Source organism: Sceloporus undulatus, chromosome 9 (assembly GCF_019175285.1).
Source record: "Sceloporus undulatus isolate JIND9_A2432 ecotype Alabama chromosome 9, SceUnd_v1.1, whole genome shotgun sequence".
NCBI classification, from domain to species: Eukaryota; Metazoa; Chordata; class Lepidosauria; order Squamata; family Phrynosomatidae; genus Sceloporus; species Sceloporus undulatus.
In genome coordinates, this window is record NC_056530.1 from 17,999,518 (window position 1) to 18,017,554 (window position 18,037).

Genomic DNA, 18,037 nt, shown 5'->3' on the forward strand with positions numbered 1-18,037 from the left:
ATGGGGTGCATGGGGGACACATTTTGGTCCAGGACACTATGGGAGATGCAAAATAGCAGTCAGAGTATAAGGAAGAGATTGAAAAACATTTCATTCAGTCAACCTAATTCATACTAATAATCTAATATGTAGCCTAGAATACAGTTATTATAGTTATCAGTTCTTTCTCTTCTCTTTCAGGATGGAAACAGAATTAGCATTGGTGATGGAGGTAGTCCTGTTATCACAGGCAATGGCATTGGGGTAAGTACCCAGAAGTCCATAGCGTTTGAAGTTGATCAGTATGTTAACCCAGCATTCTCAACTCCTGTCTTCTGTTTTGTTTTGTTTTAAATTATAGAACAATTTCAAGCCTTCTTCAGGAGTAAGTATGAGACACACATGCACTTCATTTCCACCAGAAATATTTAGCTTCCCTAAAAGCGAAATTTCCTTTAGATATTCCCTGTCGCATCGTACTATTTGGGCGCAAATGAAAACACATAAGATATTGTTCATGAACGGTCCCAGACTAGAAACATGGATAGTGCTTTGGGAATCCCTTTTGGGTTGCAAAAGCAATGAAGAATTTTAAAGACATCATAATGTGGAGAAAAGACTCGGCTTTCTGGTGGACTACCAAAATGGGAATATGTGTAGAGTTAGAGTAGGGATGAATTCTCTAGAGACATTGGGGATGTGTGAACTTAGGACCATAGAGTTTGAAGAGACCACAAGGGCCATCTGTTAGAGGATAATTCAGTTGGCCAGTTCAGCTCAAGGCCAATGTAACTGGTTCCCACTGGTGGCCCATGATTCAAGTAGAGTGTGGCTCATCTTCTCCTCAATAGCCAGTGTGGTCTACTGGCTTAGACATTGGGCTACCAGGGTTTAAATCTCCGTTGGGCCATGGAAACGTACTGGATAGCCTTAGATAAGTCACAGATGGGTTCCCTGATTGGAAACAGGATGCATCTTCAGTGCTTCATAAATATGAACTGTAGCCACTTCCTCTAAAAATAGTCTCCTCAAGATATTTGGATATTGACATTATAACCCCCCCCCCTTGTCATGTCCTCTAGCACTGATTCATCTCTCATTTTCTTCTCTACCCTTCCTCCCTCCTTCCCTCCCTGATTCATTCTCCTTCCCTCCTTCTTCATTTACTTAGTAGTTCCTGTTTTTATCCCCTTTCCAGGATAGTGGCAACACCATTCGGATTGGTGATGGTGGAAGCCCCAAGATAGAAGGCAACGGCATCGGGGTAAAGGGGTGTAAAGAAGATTTGCAAATTTCTTTCTCTTTGATAAAGAAAGGGTCCTGTGGTTAAAAAGCTGTCAAGTGCCATAAGACTTTCTACATTTGTGGATTTTAAAAAAAATTTAAAACCATGTTTGTACATTTTAAAATGATGGAGTTTGGGACTATATATATATATATATATATATATATATATATATATAATTTTATCAGTTAAAATCACATATATTACAAATCATACCAATCATACCAATCACTTCACATAATCTGAATAAGGATTCAACATGGATATAAGAGAAGGATACATTGTAAATTATACACATGCCTTCTTCTATAAGTCCTATCCTTCCCGCTCTTGTAAACCTAATATTCGTCTACAATTTCCAGATCTTCTCTCTCTATATACCTTCTCTTATTCGTATTCCAACTTCCTTAAACTTTCTTACCATCTTCTGTCGCTAACATTCCCTTTCCCCCACTTTTGACTTCTCATACCTTCCATCTAACTTGCTTAAACCTTCAGCTGCAGCTTCTATCATCCTAACTTCCTACTCAACTGTTGATGGTTTCTTTTTCCTGATTGAATTTCCATTATATTCTTTCTTATATAACTTGCTTTTGTATCATTTCATTTAATCTTTCTATTTACTTATTAACAACTTTGCAATTATATCTCCCAAAATACGTCTTTTTATCTAGAGCATTGACTATTCTTAACTCTTAACACTCTATCAATGACATACTTTTCTTCAAAATTTTCCCTATTATATTATTTATGTTTCTCCAATATAATTTTGCTTTTTTTCACATGACCACCAACAGTGATAAAAAGTCCCAGGTTCATTGTTAGATATCCAACATTGGTTAGAATTGTTTTTATATCTTTTTGCTAATTTTGAAAGTGTTGGCGATAACAGCTTCAACAACAATGGAGTAAGTACTGGAGATGTGCAAATTGAATAACTTTATCATCTTATCACAAGCTCAGTTATGGTTTGAGAAACCAAAAGACTATGGTAAAAGCTTTAGAGTTGTTTCTCCTCTAGAAAGAGAGGAAGGCTGTGGCAAGGATACAGCCAAGAACAAAAAGGCAGTCTCAACTACAATTGCAGTAGACACAAGACCATGACATACAGAAGACAAATGACCATTAAATATATTTCTAATAGTTATGAAAAACAGAGAAATGGTAATATATATATAGAGAGAGAGTTAAACAGAATGACATACATACAATATATTTTTTTAAATCTGTCTGCACTGATAATAACTTAATAAAATATATTTAAAGATATGAGAATAGCTGTTTCTCTTCCAACTCTTTTTTCTTCTTCTTCATTGCAGAACAGCTTTGCAGCAGCTCCAGGAGTAAGTATGAACATATGAATCACATAGCCTTACACTGCATTGATATGTTTCAAAAGCACAAGTTTCTTTTGGGCTGTAGATAACCATTAATGGACATCTCCAAGATACTGTTCAGTGCAAAGCATCATTAAAAAGGAAAGCGCTAAACATCTCCTTTGAGTTGTGAAAGCGGTCTAAACTTTTTAAAAACATTCAAAAGATTGCCAGTATATCAGATCTGCCAGTTTGGCATCCATCTGGAAACATGTTATTGGAGTGAAGTAAAGGAACATAACGAAATGTGCAATGGAGTTGGAAATCTTAGTTTTGCATTTCTCATCAAAATGCTATCCATGACACTTATAGACAAAAATGCCGTATTTAAAACATTTGAAACAGAGCGTTCAAAAAGCTTTCTGGAGTAGCTCAGGAGCCTTAGGGGGGGTCACAAAACACTAACATATCACGTCCTTTTTTAACAGAATAGCGGCAGCTTTAATGGAAACTCGGCTGGTGATAATAGCTTTAATGACAATGGCGTAAGTACTGGAAATCCATAAATTGCTTTCGACTGTTTTGTCATCAGCTAATTTATCCATGTTTGTGTTAGATGCTATTAGAAGCCATCTATACTGTCACCATATATTCCAACTCTCAGCCAATGGCAGCTTTCCTTCCATGTGTGTCCAATGTTTACCACTTTTGGCACTAAAGGTGCACATTTTCAATTATTTTATTCTCTCACATGCAAGAATAAAACATATCATTTATTCCCTCACTGGGTGAGATCACAAAGGTTTTATTTTTATGATGTTTTGCATTTCAGGAGAGTGTTGGTGTCACTCACGCATGCAAGCTCCTTTACACATGTGCATGCACCTTTTTTTGGGCTGTTGTGCCACCAACATATTCAGTTCATGGTTCGGTGATGTGTTCAAGTCTTTTACTCCATGTCTCAAATCTCCACCTTCAAGTCTCAAGTCAAATTTTAGATTCTTATTCCAGGTTGTTGACTATTGTTCCAGTTGTATTTAGTGGCCAATGTTCTGGGCCCTCCTGATCATGCTATCCTCCACAATCTCCGGTTCCATAGCTAAATCCGTTATCATCTGAAATCATTCAGTCTGAAATGCTAAAACAAGCCAAGTGAACATTTGAAAGAAACGGCGTTTTACTTCTTTGGTTGGATCTGCATATGAAGCCTAAAGCTATCTCATAGCTACTGACAATAGCATCTTGATTTCAAAACATTAATATAAAAATTGAAGACTGGTGAAAACTAAATGGTCATTCTTCTTCAGTTCACCTATTAGTTTAGGTTCAGTTCACTTGGTTTGTATTAAAGTGGCAGACAAATAAAGTTATTCTCAAATCTTTATGAAGGACACTGGACGGATGATGTCTTGAAGTGTTTTGTCCAGGCAGTCTTGCCATTTGAGTCACAGTGAACAATTTGGGGACAACATTTGAAACATACTTTAACTTGCCCCAAGCAAAGACCAGAGCTTGCAAATGTGTCGGTTTAGAACTACAGCTCTCAGAAACTGTCAAAACTGTGGTACTTAGAAATCATAAATCTGTCTGTACAAGGTACAAAGGTTTCTCGGTGCAAGGATAACATATTTGGCTTTGTTCTTTTGGTTTACAGAATACAGATAATGAAATACCTGTCATTCTCTATGTAAGTATTAGCAAGCGCTTTTTGAAGGTTTTGATATGATTATTGGAAAGCTTTGTAATGTTTAGTGACAAAGAGGTGCTGAGCCTCAGTTTAATCATGTAAGGCGGTATAGAGAACGCCCCTTTGGGGCGGCCTGCACCTGCCCCTTTCTCCAATGGATTGGGACCTGAGCTGCCACAGCGGCAGCCCCTGAGGCCCCAATCCGACACTTTTCCAGGCCTCAGGTAAGTGGCAAAATTTACGTGAATTCGAATTGCGTTCAAACTGACTCCCCATTGCCCGAAAATAGCTTGCCATTGCCCGAAATTGCGTGTGATCGCCTCTCAGGCAATAACGTGAAACCCCATGATTGCGTTCGGACTGACTTCCCATTGCCCGAAATTGCGTGTGGTAGTCTATCACGCAATAACATTAATCCCCAATCATTGCGTTCGGATTGCCATTGGATTATACTTCTAATTTCCCTTGTCTGATAACGTCCTTACTGTTTCTTCTCTTCTTTTGCAGTAAAAGGCCCAGACCCATAGATGTCCAAGCCCCCTCCCAGTTGATGCATTTCAGCACTTTCCCACCATTTGTTATTGAATAATTTCTCAAGGAGATTGCCTTTGGTCACTACAGTTTCCTCCCAGCCTCCTTTGCAAATAAATAAACACATTTTCTGAAGACATCAAAACAGTCTCTTTCAATGCATGTGTGGGCTAATGTGGGACACTTTAAGGCAGGGTTGGGCAACTGTGTTCAGACTGATGTCTCATTTTTTTGCTCCTGGGGCCTCCTGCTAGCCACAAGCAAAGTGCCAATGGGAGGGAGCAATTGTGGTCTTGCGCCTTCAAATTGTTTTTGACATGGCAGTCCTAAGGTAAACCTGTCACAAGGTTTTCTTGGCAAGATTTCTTCAGAGCAGGCTTGGCCTTGTCTTTCTTTGAGGCTGAGAAAGTGTGACTTGTTCAAAGTTCAAGCTTTGAGCATGCAAAGAATGTGTTACATTTTAATGGATTACTTTTAATTAATTACATCTGGAGAGATCTGGGTGGATGTAATCCATTGGGTTTGGGCTTTTTCTTCCTTTTTCTTTGGCCTGGGTTTTTAGTGATACTTGCTATGGACAGTGGCAGCAGTGGGACCAGAAAGACAATCATTGCTGTTGTTCGAGGATAAACCACAGTTAGGCCACACAGTTCATGTGATCTGGTGAGAGAGAGCAAGCGAAAGAATGGTGCATATGTGTCTTGAAGTCATTTCTGACTTGTGGCAATCTTAAAATGAACATATCATTGGTTTTTCTTTGCCAGATTAGTTCAGTGGAGGGTTGCCATTGCCTTTTGCTGAAGCTGTGATAGTCACACAGTGGGTTTCCATGGCTGAGTGAGCATTTGAACTCTGTTGTCCCAGTGTCTTGTCAAACACTACACCACACTGTCTTGAAAGTTCATGCAGGAGGAGAAAGCAGGAGAGACAGCTGCTTTGAACTGCAACTACTTGCTCAAGGTAGACCTTTGGGATTGGACTAGAGAGACGGATCCTAAATATGGATGTATTGGGTACTTATAATATGTCCAGGTCCACATTTGCCAATCCCAACCACAGTGGAGATGTGCAACTGTGGCATTGTTGCTCTTCCCCTCAATCGGGAGAACTAAAATGAGAATGGGAGGTTGTCACTGTTCCTCCATCACCTCCCATTTCCCAACCATTTGAGAAAGTTTTGGATGGAGCTCAAGTGTCTGGTGAATAACCACTTGCTCCTTGTCTGAAACAAGACAGACATGGACATAACCTTGAGTAATTCTGTCATGTGTGTGTAACTATAGGATGCTGTTATATGTGTGTATCTACACTACAGTAATAGCAATTTGATACCACTTTGATCATCAAGGTCCCTTGGGATCTGGGTGAGGTACTTGAAATTCTCTGCTAGAGAGCCTTACTGTCATAGTTCAGGGAAAGGCATGCAGACCAGTTCACAGTTTGTAGCATTTGGCATATATTAAAGTGACCAGGCAGTACATCTACACTGTAGAAATAATGCACTGATACTACTTTAACCATCATGGCTCCATACTACAGAATCCTGTGATTTGTAGTTTTGTTAGGCACCATCACTCTTTGGCAGAGAAAGCTAAAGTCCTTGTAAAACTACAAATCCCAAGATTCCATAGAATGGAGCTAGTATAGCATTTAATGTGGTGTCAAACAGCATTATTTCTACAGTGTAGAAGAACCCCAGAATGCACAGACTGGAGTTACTTTTTGGGATTGCAACTATAACAGTAACTACTATATGGCCTTTGGAGCTATAATATAACATGTTTTTTTGTGAAAGGTAATTTTCCAAGGTCTGCTTATGTATCTACAATAACATATATAACTAAGAGGCAAAATGCTGTGCCCCTCCATCTAAACCAAGAGCTGTAACCAGATACTCACTTGCCTTTGCTGAGTGAGGAAAGGAAGCTTTAGATAAACTCTGGCTATGAGTAGTAAAGCTGGTTATTATTATTATCATTACTGAGGCTTAGTAATTTTTGAATAGCATTATTTGCAAGCCTGCACTTTTTTTTAAAAAGCATTACTTAGAAACAGGATGTGACAAGAATATTGTTTTAGAAGGGTTTTTATTTGTATTGCCACCAAGCTTCCCTGAACAGTGATTTGTTGTAGAAGAGAACTGAAGAGAATCCAGTGGAATCAACTGTCGAGAAAGCCCTCACCAAATACTACAGCTCTATTTATTTCACTACAACATGATCTGAACATGACATCTAGTCCAGGTGCCAGTTCTTGATCCCATGGGATTTAGGTGAAGCTGTAAAAGAAGAGAAGGTGATCAATTGAGAAAGAAAAACATATACAAATATACCATTGGGGTTTGGTTTCAGAACACACACACACATGTAGATACCAAAATCTATGGATGCTCAAGTCCGATTATAGATAATAGCATAGTAAAATATGTGTTCAATAAGGTTGAATTCATGGATGCAGAATCTGTAGATACAGAAGGATAGCTGCACATTCCAAACATAGCAAGTATGGATGTTCATTTGAAAAATGGAGTCAGGCTCACACAGCTATTCTGTGAAGGTCCCAAAGCTCAAGAGTATTTCTGTTAATGTCAACCGTCATTCACAAATGTGATCATTAGCAAGGCCAGCTCCACCATTTGGCAGAGTGAAGGAAAAGGCCTAAGAAGCAGATGAGAAGGTATGGAGGCAGAAAGAGGAGTGTGTTGGTCACCTCTTTTGAACAATCCAGCCTTTCGTCTCAACTGGAAAGAAGACCTGTGTGTGTCAGATGGCCTGAATGAAACCTCTGGTTCCCTAAGGAGCAATGGAGGATCGAGCCTTCCCTCCAGTATGAAATACATTCAACCCCCCAGTCCAATTTGCTTGTGTACATGGAATAGGGGGTAGGAAAGGTGCCATTTTGTCCTTTCTCTGATGCAGAAAAACATCTTGGGCTGGGCCTGATTAATAAGGAATGTATATCTGAAAAATGACCTCTGTAATTGAAGAATCCATGCATGAACTTTCAAGCAAAGCATCCCCAACAAATGGCCATCCAACCTCTGTTTAAAGACCTCCAAGGAAGGAGACAGTGTTCCACTGTCAAACAGCTCTTACTGTCGGGAAGGTCCTCCTAATGTTGAGCTGGAATCTCTTTTCCTGTAGCTTGCATTCTTTGTTCCGGCTCCTGTTCTCTGGCGCAGCAGAAAACAAGCTTGCTCCCTCCTCAATATGACTTCCCTTCAAGTATTTAAACAGGGCTATCATATCACCTCTTAACCTTCTCTTCTCCAGGCTAAACATCCCCAGCTCCCTAAGTCCTTCCTCATAAGGCATGGTTTCCAGACTCTTCACCATTTTAGTCACCCTCCTTTGGACATCCTCCAGTTTCTCCACATCCTTTTTGAATTGTGGTGCCCAGAACTGGACACAATATTCCAGGTGGGGCCTGACCAGAGCAGAATAGAGTGGCACTATTACTTCCCTTGATCTAGACACTATACTTCTATTGATGCAGCCTAAAATTGCATTGGCCTTTTTAACTGCCGCATCGCACTGTTGACTCATGTTCAACTTGTGGTCAATTTGGACTCCTAGATCCCTTTCACACACACTGGATTTTAAAAGGATATTTTAAATACTGTTTTTAACCTGTGATTTTATCTCATTTTTACCTAGTTTTTTTATTCTGTATCCCCTTTTTACCTATGGTGGCCTATGACTGTAAAATAAAGATTAACTGAACTGGAAAATAAATCTGAAAATGAGAGGAAAGAGAGAACTTACTAGTGGTGTGGTCCTTACGGCTTACTCCTCCCAGTTCTCTTCGCCCATCTGGAAGGAATACGAGATTTAGTATATTGTGGTCTATATCTGTAGTCAACTGTGCATCCCAATATACCCCAATCTCAGTTAAATCCATCCCAGTTAAATTTTGCGATGAATTTGGGGGCTATTTTTCTGCTGAAAGTCACCCGACTCCAATTCCAAACGGTCCATAAATGGAGTGGCTTGCTTTTCCCTCCCTCAAGAATCCCCCACTTGCTACAAATTACCAAAACTGGCACACACACAAAACCCAACCAAAATGACAGCCAGAAGTCACATGACCTCTGACATACCAAAAATATACCAATGTGATCTGCCTGTGCAGCCCTCCAGGTGAGTACAAGGAGGAGAATGGCACTCACCCCCTCCACATTTGCCCACCCCAGTGTAAGGCATTTTTAGGTCACCAACAGGATTCCATCCCATGTATAATGCATTGGAATCTCTTTTTCAATAGTGCATGTTGTACTAAATAGCCAACACAGAACCCAAGCCTGGATTAAGATTTAGAATGATATATGGAGCAGCATGATCCTTGAGAAATTTCTCACCTCATTTCCCTCTTCTGGTTTGTTATCCTTTCCTTTTCCTTTTCCTTGTCCATTTTCTTTCCCCTTTCCATGGCCTTTGCCTTTGCCTTTGCCTTTTCCTTTGCCTTTTCCTTGACCTCCAGGTCCACCCTGGAAAAGAACAAACCACAATTATTCTCCTAGGGTCAAGAGATTTGGAATCGATCCAAATGAATTTCCAAAGATCCTTCAGGTGGTTACCTTACAGAAATGTTGAGCTATAGAAGCCCTCATCCCTAGTCAGTATGGGAGCCAGAAAATCACCCTACAGGTTTATAGATGCAGTGAGACTTGAATCCAGGACCTATGATATATGATATATGAACCTGTCTCTGTTATAACCCCTCCATGCGCAGCAGCATAATGTAACCAGGGCTCTCTGGCTCAAAGATTTATGTATTAGCAGCATGATGCAGCTTCAGGACTATGAGCTTAGTTGCAATACACAACATCTATCCAGATTGTGGGGTGGGGTGGATTTTCAGATGACCAAAATACTTTTGTAAATGGTCCCTGTTATAATTAAAAATGTTTGCAGTTGTGTGTCTCAAATGGGCAATCAAGGCTGATTGTTGTTGTTGTGAACCTTCACATTGTTTCCCATTTACAGCAACTCTAAGGTGAATCTATCATGGGTTTTCTTGGTAAGATTTATTCAAAGGGGGAGTGCTTTTGCCTTCCTCTGAGGCTGAGACAGTGTGACCTGCTGAAGGTTCACAAAGGACACCCTACCTGGACATATGGAGTCTTGTTATTGTGTGTCTTCAAGTCATTTCTGACTTATGGCAACCCCAACAAAAACCTATTATGGGGTTTTATTGGAAGAATTTGTTTGGAGAGGGTTTGCCCTTACCGTCCTCTGAAACTGATTGAGTGTGACTTCCCAAAGCCACTTAATGGGTTTCCATGGCTGAGCAGGGATTTAAACCCTGGTGTCCATAATCATAGCATAATACAATGGAATAGATAGAATAGCTTGATCCACAGTTCAAAATTTACCACTACACCACTTAACCCTCTCTAATGTCCACTAGATTTGGGATTGGGCCCCTACCCCCATCAGTCCAAACAGCATGAGCAATGTTCAGGGATGATGTGCATTAAAGTTCCAAAGTCAATTTTATCCCCCAATGAAAAGAATTGCTTGAGTCCTTCTTTAGGTGTTATTGATTCTGGTCTGATGCCATCCACCACCATCAATCGAAGGAAAGAGAGAGGTAAAAAGAAACATTCATATGCTGCTCATATGTGTTTCAATTTGTAATTGCTGGACTAGTAAAGTGGGGTGGCTGCTCTTTACACTTGAAGGGTGATGCAATGGGTGTATGTAAGCGCATAAGTATCTGTGTGTATCATCAGTGCATACTTACTGCGGCCCTTTTCACAACCGAATCTGCAGGCACAGGAACGACCTGAGAAGAGGGAAAATAAAAGCTACTGGTTTCTTATTTTGCTACTCTGTTCAAGAGAATGGGGAAAATTTTGCCAGTACTGTTGTTAAAAGAATAATTCACTTATATAGTGTCTTTTCTCCAATGCTGGGAAGCACTCTAAAAACACATGCAAAGTCATAAAGAATAATATGCACCAAGTTATTGTTAAAATGGAATTAAATGATCTACATAAGTGAAGACCAGTTCAAATGGATCCATTAAAAACATGAAGATCGATTAAGATCAGCAAAACCACACTGTCAGAAGTCTAGCAGTTCCAGCAGATGTGCCTGGGAAGGGGATGAGACTGAGAGACGCCTCCAAATTTCTTAGTGCCTGGGCAGGCTCACAATAGAAGATACAGTCCTTCAAGCAACCTGGACCTGATCTATATACAGTGGGCCCTCCTTATCTGTGGTCTTACCATCTGTGGATTTGGGCATCCATGGATAGCAAGCCCATGGGGGAGGGGGGCAGAGGAGGAGGAAGAGGAGGCTGCGGGAAAGAGGTGAAGATAATGGTGGGAAGAAGAGGAGGAAAAGGGAGGAGAAAGAAGCGGCAGGGGAAAAGAGGAGGAGGAGAAGGAGGATGTTCCTCCAAAGTGCTATTGTTTTCAATGGTGGCATGGCCAGCCCTATGATTCCACCACTGAAGTCAATGGAACTTGAGCATGCATGAGTTTTGGCATCTGTGGGGGGATCTGGAATGGATCCCACATGGATAACGAGGGTTCACTGTAACTTGAGAATTATTCAAATTCAGTAGAGTTGGATGAAAAATTTGAAACACACACATACACACACACACACACACTGAAATGGGATGATATGAACTTGTGCTCAAAAGAATGTGACCATAACAAGAAGGGAAAGTGATACTTTAATAATCACCTCTGCTTCTGAATTGTTGAGAGTTAACACAGCTTCTGACATCTCACAGTCGTACTACCTGATCTGATGTTTCCAAATAATTCCCCCTTTCCAACTACAGGAAGGTTATACCTATCCCCTCCTGTCCTCACTCTCCCACACACAGACTCTCCTCCACTGGAGAGCAGTCACCAAGAGCCCAGACAAACTGGAGTAGGGAGTCTTAGGAAGCATTCTATGTTTGGCTTTGCCCTGCATTAGATAGCCATTCGCCCACATTCCCTGGCCAATAAATAGAGAAACTAGGAAGCTAAACAAGTGCATACAGGCAAATAATAACCCAGGGGAACACTTACCTCTTCAAGATTAGGTGCAAGTGGTTGCACTACATTGGCATTTTCCTGTGGGGAAAAAAGCATGGTTTCACCACCAAAAAGGTCTCGTTTGAAAATTCACATTTTACAAGTCTAGGGGCATAAAACAGACTGGCTAATAATGCTGGCAATAAGGTGGAGTGGGGATGTGGTGACTGCATGGCACACACCCCGACTCTGCCCCAATGCCAGCATCATGCTGTGTGCCCAACGATATGGCGAGGGGCGTCATTCACAGCATGTTTTTGGCACGGCGTTTATACACACCGTGCCAAAGAAATGCCAAAAAAAACTACCAGGATTCCCTATCACTGAGCCAGGACAGTTAAAGCAGTCTCAAACTGGATTATTTCTGCAGTGTGTTTTGGACCTGACTCTGCAGAAACTTTGCTTCCCCGTCCTAGCACAGTTGATAGTTTCTTAGTTAGAAATCCCCATTTTATTTTTAATTCTGGAAATTAAAACCTACTCTCAGAAAATCCCCTCTTACCAAATGGTGGGCAGATATCACCAGGAAAAAAGCAGCCAGCAATGTATAAAGCATCATCTTGCCTCTTGTCTCCTCTTTCCTTTTTCAGGGATAGGAATACTCTTTGTGGTTAACAGCTAGTCAAATGAAATAACCATCATATGAAATAAACATCACTGCATCCAACCAAAAGAAGGGCACAAAGAGCTACTGGACGTTTATCCTGAAGGCATGGACAATCTGTTCTTTATCTGCCATTTCTTTGATGCTTGGAAGAACATCCAAAAAGATCCAAAACACTGGCCACATCCATGGCTACTGTGATTTCCTGCTGTGTCTTTATGAAGCCAAATGCATACAGGCCCCAATGTCAGTTGCCCCACTTTCTACAAATCTTCCCTGACAGACAAGATTGTGAAGGACACCTGAAGGTTTCAGTCATCTAGCAAAGGCAACATGCGAAGCACCTATTTCTAGGCTTTGAAGATGATAAAATGCATATTAGTTGCATGGTTGTTAACTACTCAAGACAATTCAGACTACATAAGATCTGTATCAGTTTTGCATCTATCGTGCCTTAGTGTGTTTTTCCAGTGGCACTTACATGCTGCTTGGTTGCAGTTTTGTATCATTTTGTTACACTTACCTCTTCAAGCACAGGTACATGCTGCAAACAGAAAAAAGTAGAGTTAGTGTTTTCTCTAAGTGTTTTGGACAAGGACTTTTTTTCTTCCCTGGTCACTGTCTATGCTGTCTGGAACTTCTGTAAGCTGTATTAGAGAACATTTGGAGGCCCATTCATAGCACAGATATGTAACATTATTATTCTACTGTAACTGCTATGGTTCTATCCTATGGAAACCTAGGATTTGTTGCCTGTTAAGGTGCAAGAGCTTTTGGGGGCTGCAAAGTCTAAAAACTCCTCCCTAAACCTGGGTAACCTTATAGCAATAGTAAGTACGTTTCTATACCACTTATATTGATAGCACTCCCTAAGCAGTTTACAATATGTAAGCCAATTGCTTACCCAACAAGCTGGGTACTCATTTTACTGACCTATGAAAGTGGATCTTGGAACCCTCCTCTAGGATCGAACCTACAACGTTGTGGCCACAGTCCCAGCATTTTCCTGCATGGCAGGAGGTTGGACTGGATGGCCCTTGTGGTCTCTTACAACTCTACGATTCTATGATTCTATGATTTAACCACTGTGCCACCAGGACTCCTTGGGAGAGTCACAGACTCTCAGACCCAGAAAACCACATGACTACATCCAGCCCAGTTTAGTCATTTTGAGTGCTGCAATAGGAGTCTGGGAGAACAGGGGTCAAATTCATGCTCAGCGATAGAAACCTACTAGGTGAAAAGGCAAATTGGCACATCATGGTCAATGTATAGCGCAAATATAGGAAGCTCATCAAACATACCTTCACATGTTCATGTAGATGATCATGCACACCGTGATGTTCCTCACCATGCTCATGCTGGAAGAGAAGATTTGTGTCAATCAACATAATTGGTGTCAATCTAACTCTAGCAGAGTTAGATAGCAAGAATTAGGAGAGGAGAAGAAGGTGCAGGGATCAGTAGAAAAAAGAAAAAAGAGGGGGAAGGTTGGTTGTCCTGCCCACCCCAAATAATAATAATAATAATAATAATAATAATAATAATAATAATAATAATAATAAAATTTATTTGTATCCAGCCTCTCCCTTTTGAGGACTGAGGCGGGTAACAGCAGAGTTAATACAAATACAAAAATTAACAACAAGAAAACAATCCTCTAAACCCCCCAATCCTTCAAGCCACCCTTCCTTCAATGCAATATTACAACAGTAAAAACCATGTCACTACTAACAACAGTAAAACAATTCAGCAAGGTAACAATACCAAGGTGGGCTTACAGACTAAACTCAGAGTGTCCCTTTTGTGCATCACATGCTGTGGATGTGTGTCTGTGATAGAGAGATGGAGGGAATGGGAAAAACAGAAAGGGAGGAAAGAGATGCTGAAGGAGAAATGGTTAAGCAGTGTGGATGGGCAAGAGGGAAGGTTGGAGAGTGGAGGGAGAAAGGGAAGAGGATCAGGCCTCTGGGAGCCAGGAGGGGAAGACAGGAGCAAAGCCAGGATCGCCTAGCTCTGTGTGGACAGGAAGGGACCTCTGAGAAGGGTATAGCAGGAAAGACAATAAGGAAGAAAGGGAGAGGCAAAGAAATCAACAAGCAATACAGAAATGGAGTAGGGGAGGAACTGGCAGTGCAAATCTGAATGCATTGCACTGAATATTAACACTGCAATTCAGTGCAAGTAGTTACTTGCCTACTCAGAAGCCAGTCCCATTGACATCTCAGGCAAGGGGTATATGTTTGTACCCAAACATGTGGTGTAGCGCTTTCTGCTCTGTGCTGAACGTGAGACTGGCATCTTTAGTTATCTGCTCTATTTGTAAATTAATATTTAAGATACATGCAGAAAATGACATTGATTTCATGCCAGACCCCAGCTCTAAGTTATTTTAGCTGCTTGTTTTTAGTGAAAGGCATAGCAATCTTCCAAAAGAGCAGGTGTATTTTAATGTAAAATAGAGCAGGTGTTTCAGCATTATGTATTTCTAATCCACTTGTATAACAGGTCTGCACAATTTGATCTCTGGAGAGGACAACGGTTCTATCCAAGGTGCTTAATGCTAGCTCTGAAATAGAGTCAGCACCACAGAGAACTTCTTTACATTCTGAGATGAAATTTGGAGTGGTCTCTTGGAACTGAAGTTTGTGGAGAGACAGATCTAGGAACCACTAACTGAGGATTCTCAGTACTTGTGTGAATGTAAGGTTTTACATTGGGTTTTACTGGGGTTTTCTGAGGTTTCTTTCCCCTCAAAATCTATTGAAGGATTTGAATTAATCTTAAAATTAACTATTGGGTAATCATGACCTTCCTCCCATCCCTTAAAATACTTTTTGGAACTGTACACTTGTGGACAACCTTCATAGATTGTCCCGCTATTTGATGGACCCCATTTTTGGACTAGAGATTCTGCTTAAGAAAGAACAGTGTGTTTGACTCTCATACTGGTAAATGCGCCACTTACGTCGTGAACAGATCTTCTCTCCACAACTGCGGGCTGTAAGAGAAAAAAGGTAAATGAAGCTAGAATGATTAGATCTTGTGTTTTCATCTCCAGGATCAGGGACAAGCTAAAAATCTCTCTTGGGAGTAGGAATGGGGGAGAGATGGGTTTTGCCTTTTAAAATGAGCCAACCTAATTTGTATATCCCAAATAACAACAATAATTCTTATTGCTCTAAGACTCTGGGAGACCAGGATTGAAATCCCTGCTTGGCCACAGAAACCTGAAAAAGGATATCTCCTGGGAAAATGCATGCAAAAGTGCATATGTTGGGGACCCTTGTATATGAAATGCATATGAAAATTGTGGGCCTCATGAAAAGGCACCTACTGCTTCATGAGGAATTTGAAAAATACACACACACACACACACACTGAAATGGGATGATATGAACTTGTCCTTGAAAGAATGTGACCATAACAAGAAGGGAAAGTGATACTTTAATCACCTCTGCTTTTGAACCGTTGAGAGTTAACACAGCTTCTGACATCTCACAGTTGTACTACCTGATCTGATGTTTCCAAATAACTCCCCCTTTCCAACTACAGGAAGGTTATACCTATCCCCTCCTGTCCTCACTCTCCCACACACAGGCTCTCCTCCACTGGAGAGCAGTCACCAAGAGCCCAGACAAACTGGAGCAGGGAGTCTTAGGAAGCATTGTCTGTTTGGCTTTGCCCTGCATTAGATAGCCATTCGCCCACATTCCCTGGCCGATAAATAGAGAAACTAGGAAGCTAAACAAGTGCATACAGGCAAATAATAACCCAGGGGAACACTTACCACTTCAAGATTAGGTGCAAGTGGTTGCACTACATTGGCATTTTCCTGTGGGGAAAAAAGCATGGTTTCACCACCAAAAAGGTCTCGTTTGAAAATTCACATTTTACAAGTCTAGGGGCATAAAACAGACTGGCTAGTAATGCTGGCAATAAGGTGGAGTGGGAATGTGGCGACTGCATGGCACACACCCCGACTTTGCCCCAATGCCAGCATCATGCTGTGTGCCCAACTGCATGGCGAGGGGCGTCACAGCATGTTTTTGGCACGGCGTTTATACATGCCGTGCCAAAGAAATGCCGAAAAAACTATTAGGATTCCCTATCACTGAGCCAGGACAGTTAAAGCAGTCTCAAATTGGATTATTTCTGCAGTGTGCTTTGGACTTGCCTCTGCAGAAACTTTGCTCCCCCCTCCTATGGGCAAAGTGACTTGAGGGCATGGAAAAGAGATCTTTAAATAAAGCTTTTAGTCTAAACAGTGACAACAATCTGGAGGAGAAAGGGGCAGCTTCTGCCCACCCCTTTCTTCTAATCTGTACCAGGCCTGAGTTTTTATATCCTCTCATCTGGAAGCATCTTGAAGCTTCCACACTTCTTCCCAAACTGGGCAATTCTCTCTCATGATCACTGTTGCTCCTCCATGATGCTGGCTCTCAATAAATGTAACTTAAAACCATCATAGTTTTAACCCTTTGTTTTCTTGGAAGAGCGACTACCCCCCTCAATTGTGTTGCCCAGATAATAGGAAAGCCCATTATCACAAATACAAATACAGGAAGCCCACCGAACATACCTCATGATGATGATGATGTTCACCATGATGTTTGTGACCATGTTTCCCATGATGTTTGTGATCATGCTCACCATGCTCCTCACCATGTCCAGGCTGAAAGAAGAAGCTACTGTCAATCTACATGGTGCCCAACAGAGTTATGTGGGAAGAGGTAGGGGCGGAGAAGGACTTGGGGGGAACAGGAGAAAAAAAGGATAAGGAAAGAAGAAGAGAAGACTGGCTGCCACCCCAAAGAGTTTATAAACTACATTCCAGCCACAGGGAAAGCAACAAGGTAGAAAGACAGAACCAAAGGTACAAACAACACAGAAATAGAGTAGATGAGCCACTGGAGACAGAGGCTGATTGCATGGCATTAGACATCAACTGTACCATGTCTACTGTTTAAGGGGTCTCTTGACATCTCAGGTAACTAGATATAAGATTCCAGTCCAACATGCAGTGTAGGACGTCATGCTCAGTACTGAATGCAAGACTGAAATCCTCATTAATTTGCTCCATTTATAAAGCCATCTGGTAATTTTATGGAGAAAATGTTATTGATTCCATGTCAGCCTTAGATTTAAATTATTTTAGCTACTTAGGTTTAGCAATGGGTGTGGCAATATGCCAAGATAGCAGGGTCTTTCTAATGGAAAAAATCAGGTTTTGCACAGCACCTTTCTAATCAGCTTGTATAAGAAGTGTTCAGGATTTGCTCATGACACACATAAGGACATGACAAGGTGCTGAATGCTAGCTCCCAAATAGATTTAGCAGTTCTTTAATTATAAATCCCCAATTTGTTTTTAATTCTGCAAATGAAAAATCAAAACACAAATCCCCTCTTACCAAATGGTGGGCAGATGTCACCAGGAAAAAAGCAGCCAGCAATGTATAAAGCATCATCTTGCCTCTTGTCTACTCTTTCCTTTTTCAGAGATAGGAATACTCTTTGTGGTTAACAGCTAGTCCAGTCTATGGTATTTATACATCGCCCTGCAAGCCTCAGTGGATCTGAACCAATGCTTCTAT

The 18,037-nt window shown here is 41.0% G+C and overlaps 1 long non-coding RNA gene across 2 annotated transcripts; it reads left to right on the forward strand.

The window, feature by feature from the left end:
* The first annotated feature begins 178 nt into the window (after positions 1-178).
* Positions 179-4,943, forward strand: LOC121916001. Of its 2 annotated transcripts, XR_006100780.1 has the most exons (7): positions 179-243; positions 341-364; positions 1,178-1,243; positions 2,584-2,607; positions 3,069-3,125; positions 4,235-4,267; positions 4,775-4,943. It is a non-coding gene; the product is annotated as an uncharacterized LOC121916001 (long non-coding RNA). The 2 variants fall into 2 exon arrangements; XR_006100779.1 differs by lacking the exons at positions 179-243; positions 341-364; positions 1,178-1,243 and adding an exon at positions 2,143-2,172.
* The last annotated feature ends 13,094 nt before the right edge of the window (positions 4,944-18,037 follow it).